Here is a 5853-nt window from a genome sequence, read left to right as displayed (position 1 = left end):
ATTTAAGAGCGCATAAAAATAAGGGCCACTTAGAAAAAGATACGTGTGAGAGAATCTATCCAACTGGTTCTCAATCAGCCAGGTTTTATGGGCTACCTAAAATGCACAAGGCTCGGCAGCCTAATGAAACACCTCCTTTTCGACCCATAGTATCTTCAATAGGTACCTACATTTACAATTTATCTAAAATCCCTTGTAATCCTCTAGAGCCACATGTCCCGCGTGAATACAACGTCCGCGACACGTTTTCATTTGTACGTGAAATCAACCAGTTATCAACCTTAGGGAAGTTCATGTTATCTTTCGATGTCTTATAAAGTTGTTGTTTCTTTTTTGAGAGTTATTGTCACTCTGCTGTCTTTACGTCCTTTTAGAACCAAAGTCCTATTCCATTATTCCATGCTTACGTATTCCCGCACTGGCTTGCTTTGAACACTCTCATTTGTTCAAAGTAAACGTTCCAGATCCCGAGCACACTCAGGTAAGAGCACAACCAGTCTCTGCGAGGAAAAAACGCTTGGCTAGTAACCTACCTTGGGGCAGACCGGCCGGGCTATCCCAAGATCCAATTAGGGGCTTCTCAACTGCAACAACTTTAATGTACGCTATTGAAGCTGGATCTACCGCGGTTTCTGGCAACAGACTTACCCTCCAATTGATCCTCGTTAAAGGATTTAGGTTATACTCACTCCAATTACAAGACTTGCAAAAGCCTTGTATTGTTATATCTTGTCACTACCTCCCTGAGTCAAGATTGGGTAATCTGCACGCCTACTGCCTTCCTTGGATGTGGTAGACGTTTCTCAGGCTCCCTCTCCGGAATCGAACCCTAATTCTTCGTCACCCGTTGCAACCATGGTGACTCACTACTTTACCATCGACAGTTGATGGGATAGATATTTGAATAAAACATCGCCAGCGCAAAGACCGTGCGATTCGATTAGTTTCTATGATTCACCACAACACCGGGCAAAATCTGCATTGGTTTTTACTCTAATAAATACATCCCTTCCGAAGACAGTCGGGACTTTTCGCAACCGTAACCTCTAGAATTACTACGGCTATCCAAGTAGTAACGGTACAATCAAATAAACGATAACTAATTTAATGAGCCATTCGAAGTTTCCCAGTACTAGTGCTTATACTTAGACATGCATGGCTTAATCTTTGAGACAAGCATATGACTACTGTCAGGATACACAAGGTAGCTATCCCATATCGGAGTCAGTGGCCAATGAAACAACTCAAACTCCGGCCACAAGCCTATCCCGCTAACGGACGATGCCGCAACTTCCGTTCTTTTGATCGCTCAGACAGCGAAAAGCCACCAAAAGATCGCGCCTTGGCTCGTTGCTCCCCCGTCAAGGCGGCCCTATCAAAGGTCGCCGAGCCATCGGGCCTTCTCTTTTATTTTTCCCAACGCAGACAAAACTCAATGTATGCCACGTCTTTTCCGCGTACAACTACCCCGTGCCATTTCCTGGCATGCTGCCCCAACAGAACCCGATTAGACTCTGAAGGTAGGATGTAGGAGAATGCTATCCATATTCCTAACCCTAACCATGATCCTAACTCTCAACCCTAATGTTAGTGTTTTCTTACATATTTTGTAATGATCTATTGAAAACAATTGGTTTTGGCAAGTTTGCAGATACCTTTTGCAAATCCGAGTTCTTAGCCCTACTTGAACAAGACTTTACCCATTTCTCACTGTGGCCATATTTCGCAGGAAATATCGTGTTTAAACTAAATTCTAGTTTTTTCTTATAGATGTCATTACCATCTGGTCAAAAAATTGGATTTGGCTTGTTCGTAGATACATTGTGGAAAACTGTCTTTTCAGCTTGAGTTGAGAAAGACTCAACAAGTCTTTACTCTCTGTCTAAATGTTGCTGGAGAGATCGGGTATCATACAAATCTTAGCGTTCTCTTTCAGATTTCGTAGCAATTTAATCAAAAATATTCCTTTGCCTTCTTTGCACATACTTTTTGCAAAACCGTGTTTTCGGCGTGGGATGAGCAAGTCTTGACTTATTTTACTGTCTGGCCAACCTTTGCAGGTAACACCGGGTTTTAATCAAATTTTTGTGTTTTGTTACAGATTTCAATGCAATCTAGTAAAAAAAAAAGTGCTTTTGGGTTGTTTGCAAATACTTTTTGCAAGAGCGTATTTTCAGAGTGAGTGGAGCAAGACTTCACCCATTTCACTCTCTGGCCAAATTTGCAGGAAACACCAGGTATGAAGGAAATTTTAGTGGTTTCTTACAGAGTTCAATGCAATCTAGTCAAGCAAATTACTTTTTGGTTATTTGCAGATACTTTTTGCAAACGCCTGTCGTCAGAGTGAGTTCAGCAAGACTTGACCCATTTCATTCTCTGGCTAAATATCCCAGGAAACATAAAGTATAAACCACATTTTGTTAAAGAAATTTGAACAAAATCTCTTCCAAACACTTGGTTTTGACGTGTTTGCAGCTACTTTTTTGCAAAACCGAGTTCTCAGCGAGATTTGAGAAAGACGACCTATTCCATTCTGTGGCCACATATCTCAGGAAACATCATGTTTCATTCAAATTTTAGTGTTTCCTTATACATTTTAATACAATCTGATGAAAACAGTTGGATTTAGCTTTTTCGTAGATACTTTATCATAAAACCGTGGTTTGAGCCACAGCTGAGCAAAACTTGGCGCATATCACTCTCTGGCCAAATTTTGCAGGAAAGATCGGGTCTTAACCAAATTTTGGCGTTTTCTCTTAGATTTCGCTGCAATGTAGTCAAAAAGATTCCTTTTGGCTTCGTTGCAGATAAATTTTGCAAAAGCATGCTTTCAGCGTGAGTTGAGCAAGACTTGACCCTTTTCACCCTCTAAAGAAGTTTTGCAGGAAAACCGGGTATTAAGCAAATTTTAGTATTTTCTTCCAGATTTCAATGTCATCTAGTAAAATAAACTGCCTTTCGGTTGTTTGCGGATACCTTTTGCATAACCGTGTTTTCAGCGTGAACTGAGCAAGACTTGACCCATTTCACTCTCTGACCAAATTCCCAAGGAAACATCAAGTATCAACCACATTTCATTTTTTCCTCAGAGACTGCCTTACCGAGTGGTTGACATTTTTTAACTAAGTTGTTGTCCGACAGGTAAATGACTGGCAAACCAAAGGTGACTAAGTGGCTGACTGGCTGGTTGACATACTAGCTGGTATCACACTGGCTGACTACCTACCGGTTGCTGAGTGACGAGTGACTCTCTGACTGATTGGTTGAATCAGTGTGTTAAAGCTGACTGGCTGTGACTCGTTACCTAACTTCGTGACAGGTTCGTGAATGAGTGTCCAATTGCCTTGTTGACTGCCTAGATGACTAAAACGTTGACTGCTCAATGGTACTTGACTGGCCATCTGACTGGGTAAGTGACCGGGTTACCAACTGGTGACTGAAGGTAATTGACTGGTGACTGGCTTGTTGACTGACCGGCTAAAGAAAAGGTTGACTGAGGCATTGGCACTTGACAGGCTAACTTAATTGCTGACCGACTGGTGACTGAGTGGCTAATTGACTAGTGACGACTGGTTGGCTGAGTGGCCGACTGACTAAGAAGTTGTCTGACCAAGTGGTACTTGGCTATCTGGCTGGTTGTCTGACCTGCGAGTCGACTGGTGAGGGAATGGCTCATTGAATGCTGACTAACTGGCTGACTGCCTGTTCGACTGTCTGGCCGACTGAAAGATTGACGGAGTCATTGGTATTGGACTGGATATTTGACTGGTTAACTGACTTGCTGAACAACTGGTGACTGATCGGCTAGTCAACTAATGATTAAGTGACTCATTGACTGAGTGGCTGATTAAGAGTGATTTAGTCAATGGTACTTGACTGGCTATCTGTCTGGTTAGTCGACTTCCACCCCAATTGGTCGCGAATAATAGACTGCTGAATTACTGGCCGACTGGCTGGTTGACTGACTCGGTTAATGAATGGTTGACTCGCTCAGTGGAACTTGACGCTATCTGACTTGTTAACTAACTTGGTGACCGACTTGTGACTAAGTGCCTAGTTGAATGGTGATTGAGATGCGACTGGCTGGTTGACTCAGTGAATAACTGAATGCTTGAATGACTCACTGGTATTTGCTTGGCTATCTAACCGGTTAACTAACTTGCTGACCAACTGCTGACTGAGTGACTAACCGACTAACCTGGTGACTAACTGGCTGTGTCTTGTGGACTGACTGCATGACTCAATGGTACTTAACTGGCTGTGTGATTACTTACCTGAGTTGCTGATCGACTGGCGACCAAGTGCTTAGCCGAATGGTGATTGAGATGGTGACTGGCAGGCTGACTGAGTGAGTGACTGAATGGTCGGCTGACTCAGTGGCACTTGACTGGCTATCTGACCAGTTACCTGACTTGCTGATCGACTGGTGACTAACTGGTCGAGTGCCTGGTGGAATGAGTGGATGACTGGGTGGTGGTACTTGACTGGCTTTCGTACAGGTTAACTGACTTGCTGCCTGAGTGCGATGTTAACCGAGTGGTAACTGACTGGTTATTGACTGATGGTTAACTGGCTGATTGTTAACTTGCTTACTTACTTGTACCCCAACGGCTGACTAGCTGGCTAACTGATTTTTTATCTAACTGCTCAAGTGACTGGTTAAGTGAGTGGTTGTCGGACTGATTGAGTTAATGGTTACTAACTGATTGACGGGTAAACTAACTAACTCATACCTAACCGGCTGACTGACTGGTGGAGTGACTCGCTTTTTCCTCACCAGCCCTCCGACTCGTCGACCGACATGGTGACCGACTACCGACGAACCGGTGACGGACTTGTGAACCAAGTGGTTGGTACCTGAGCGGGATACTGTATCTCTAACTGACTGACTGAGTTAAAGGTTCCCGAGCCTTTAACTGGTGACTGACTGATTGAATAAATCACTGGTAGCCGACTAGCGATCTGACTTGTTGACGGAAGCACTGACTGGGAAACGATTGGGTAATTAACTGGTAACTGACTGGTTAATTGGTTGAATGACCCACTACTAGCTGACCAGCCTATTAACTGGTGTCCTATGTGGTTGGCTGACTGGTTAACTAAACTTCTGACGAATTGTTTACTCACCAGTTAACTGACTTCTTAAATGAGTGATTGGTGACGTGGTGACCGACTGGTCGACTAACTCAGCGGTACTTGATCTGCTGACCAACCGGTTGACCTAGCTGCCGGTTCCTGAACGGCTGACTAACTGGGTTCCTAACTGAATGACTGACTGAACGACTTCAAGATTATTGACTGGCGAGTGACTGACTTAACGGGAATCCTGAGATTTTGACATCCTTGCTGACTCATTTATTGGTACTTAACTCGCTGACTTTCTGGTTGAGCGACTGTTTAACTGACTGGTTGAATGACTTTTTGACTGGCTGGGTGATTGGCCTGCTGACAGACTTATTAGTGGGTAAATACTCTCTTTCCGTCTAATGGGTTGACCTAATCACTAGTACCTGACCGAGTCACTGACTTGTTGACTATCTTTCTGAGCGACTGGAAACTGACTGAGTAACTGAGTGGCTACTGACTTGCACACTAAGTGACCGGGTGACTGACTGAGTGACAGACTTGCTAGTACTTGACCATCTGACAAACTCTTACGCTACCTGGCTGACCCATAGGTGATTGACTGGCTTAGTGACCACTACACTGAGTGGTTGGGCGAGTTACTGGTATCCAACTGTGTATCTTAATGGTTGACTGGGCTGCCGACCCATTAATGAATGCACGGCTAAATGACTATCCAACTTAATGACAAGTGACCAGCTAACTAATTGCTTTATCACCTTGCTAATT

At 43.8% G+C, this 5853-nt stretch overlaps 1 pseudogene; it reads right to left on the bottom strand.

Annotated features, from left to right (window-relative positions):
- Window positions 1-333: 333 nt before the first annotated feature.
- Window positions 334-1204, bottom strand: LOC148723524 (small subunit ribosomal RNA; annotated as a pseudogene; the record flags this gene model as incomplete).
- Window positions 1205-5853: the final 4649 nt, after the last annotated feature.

The sequence above is a fragment of the Stylophora pistillata genome, chromosome 9, assembly GCF_964205215.1.
Source record: "Stylophora pistillata chromosome 9, jaStyPist1.2, whole genome shotgun sequence".
In the NCBI taxonomy this organism is placed as follows: domain Eukaryota; kingdom Metazoa; phylum Cnidaria; class Anthozoa; order Scleractinia; family Pocilloporidae; genus Stylophora; species Stylophora pistillata.
Note: the sequence above shows the minus strand (reverse complement) of the source record. Positions and strands in the feature narration are given on the sequence as shown.